The sequence below is a fragment of the Austrofundulus limnaeus genome, unplaced genomic scaffold, assembly GCF_001266775.1.
Source record: "Austrofundulus limnaeus strain Quisiro unplaced genomic scaffold, Austrofundulus_limnaeus-1.0 Scaffold231, whole genome shotgun sequence".
Taxonomy (NCBI): domain Eukaryota; kingdom Metazoa; phylum Chordata; class Actinopteri; order Cyprinodontiformes; family Rivulidae; genus Austrofundulus; species Austrofundulus limnaeus.
In genome coordinates, this window is record NW_013952633.1 from 598,246 (window position 1) to 601,208 (window position 2,963).

The window sequence follows — 2,963 nt, forward strand, 5'->3', positions numbered from 1 at the left end:
ACACAAAATGTGTGGATTTTATTTTGAAATATGGCTGCAAAAAAAAAACACTGATGCAATTCCAACTGTTTTGAGTTCGTCTTACACAGAATGCATTGGTTTGGTTTGACTTCCACAATTATCATTTGTTTTATTGAACAATTTCACATGTCCTGTGCAAGCACAACTCTGTGCTTCACGGAGCCACACAGGTGGAAACGAATGACGACGACGTGCRTGGCAGAGCAGACTGGAGTGGAGTCGCTTGCAGTTTCAGTCTGGGTAGTTGATGCTATGAGTTCAATATGTCCAACTTTATCATAAATCTGCATCAGGTGTTGTGAAACATACCTTTATTGTCTCAGCCTTGTTTAAATTACCCAGTCCCTGCCAGCTGTAACAATGTTGTTAAAACATCAGTCTGATAGCAGACAAGGAGTGGCATTCTGGTCAAGGATAGAAGGTGCACATGCACACAAAAACAAATACAGAAGACAAGAAATAGCCTTAGTGTACAACTGCAAGCAGGAAATTTGTCGTCTTATTAGTTTAGTTTTGTTGTGTTCTAAAATATATCAAAATGTGTTATGGTCTGTTTGAAAGGCTCTCAACTTTATGACTGAAGAAGATAAGAATGTGTTTTGGTCTTTTTACAGAGAGTTTTAACTAAAGTGCCAACACATAGGTTTAACAATTATGATGTTTCAACTTTTAATGTTTTCTTTTCAGCAAAAAAAATATTTGTGATAAATTTAGCTTCTTGCTGCTTAATTTAGCAAACACTTTTTTTGTACAAATTTCAGCTACTTTTAAAGCAATGTTTAGGCTAATTTCAGCTTTTTTAGCTTTTTAACAAATGTTTCAGCATTAAGCATTCACACTGCATTTTTGCAGTAAATGCAAATTAACTATTTGGAATTTTTGTTTTGCCTTTTTTAAAATTATCAACAGGTACCAATTATGACAAAATCATTTTCTGATTACCAGCCTAAATAAACAGGCATACATTCTCAGTTTTTATTGTGGATTCTTAATAAAACTGGGACATGTAAACAACAAAAATGTACCACAAGCTAAAAAAAAAAAAACCTCATTTAACAATGAAGAATTAACAAGTTTGAAACTATAACCTTAATGTGAACTTGATCAACTATGAAAAATGGTTACAACTTTGTGAACCACTTCCCTGTTCCTGATCATCACCACCCAGACACACATCGTTTTGGTTTCGATGCTTCTGTGGCAAGAGTTGTTCTTGCTGCCTGAAGGAATCCTGGGTGACGTGTTGGGCTGTGGTCAAGAATGTGCTCCAACTGGTCAATCTGCATGTAGAGCATACCCACTGTGGGTGGAACATGCATGCAGACCAAAGCCCTAAATGTGGCACAAAGGAAGGCTTGAAAGTCTAGTACACAGACTTCTGCTCTGATTCACTGACAATTAGATGCATCAAATATGTAGGTTTGAGGGGATGTAGTTTTTTATAAGTTTTAAAYTGAGTCATGTTTGTGTCATTTAAGGTTATAAACAACTGCATGTCTCTTTGTTCTTTGAAATCAAGGGCAAGTCAGAGAGCTATGCTTTAAAATACATGGAGCAGAACGTTGCTGACTCTAYAGTGATCCTTGGTTTTACCACTAGGCAGTTTAAGTGATTTACCTCTTCATTTTCTCTGGAGTGATAAAAGGAAGCTACTCGCCAACAAAGACCTGCTACTAAACTGCAATTAAAAAAAAGAAATACACCAACATGGTTCAGTATAAAACCAGATTACAGCCACAGTGAGAGGCTTTGATGTGCCATCTTCTTACATTTTTAGCTTAACATGGCTTGAGATTGCAAAAAATATTTAGTATAAAACTGTTTTTCATAAAAAAATAAATCCTTTCAACAGCCATGGTTACACAATGTAACAACCATAAATAGTGTGTTCTGTTCTACTGAACGCACTGCTGTCCATCTGTTTAAACTGTCCTCTTTTCTCTGCAGCTTTCTGTTCATTCTTTTTTCTGAGCATGCTGATGTCAGCATCGTGTGAAATGCTTCTTTTTTTCTCTCCTCTCCTCACAACGTGGGCCTGGCTGTTTTACTTGTCTCAAGACCAGATTCCTCTCTGAAGTGAAACAAACAGCTTTTTCTTCCTCTAAACCCTCTTACATTCAGTAAAAAAGCAGAACGGGTGGGTCCACACACAGGCTTTAGTCCACCCATCTGGAGGTTACGGAGGCCCTGTCACTAACAACTGAGCTAATTGTTCAAGGTTGTACTAAAAGGAAGGGGTTGCCAAGCATGACTGACTTTGTTTTAGTAAAATTACTAAAAAGAAGTGAAGAATACAGCTCAGAAGTGAGTCAGACACACAAAAGCTTTAACTCTGAAGCAGACACAGGAAGTGGTTTAAATGCAACAAGTGGGGGTGTTTGTACAAACGACTCATCAGCTTAAACTAATAGTTTCAGTGTCTACCTCTGTCTGAACGGTTCATGCTTTACATTCAGGAATTCCAACTAAAGCCAACACAGCTGTGGCTGATTCTTGGACTGTGATACAGCTGCATGTTGAGGAAGACCCCAAGTAATGTTTAGAATGAATGTGATCCATGTGTTACGCTCGAGAATATGACACCATAATCTCACTTTGTGTCCCCTTCATATACTATTAATTGGAATTAAAAGTCATATCCTCTAAAGCACATTGGAGAGACTACACTTTAATGCCAAGACACCAGAGGTTCATCATTGAACATTGTCATTACAGCATCTATTGTGAGGMTCTCACAGGAAATGCAAAATGTCTGTCATGGTGAAGATCAGACACAATAAACTGAAGAGCTGTGAAAATCTGGTCACCCTAAGAGGAAACATTTGTGTGAATCATGCCTTCATAGTTCAATCATGACTCACTTGGTAGACATTTAACATATTTTGATGCATTCCAAAGTAGTCCATCCTCAAATTATATAAAGAATGAAAACTAATTTATAT

General features: G+C 37.2%; 1 protein-coding gene across 1 annotated transcript in view; it reads right to left on the reverse strand.

Moving 5' to 3' along the window:
• Positions 1-2,963, reverse strand: part of stk10 (serine/threonine kinase 10) — a gene marked incomplete at its 5' end in the record, with an annotated part of 43,865 nt that overhangs the window by 23,440 nt on the left and 17,462 nt on the right.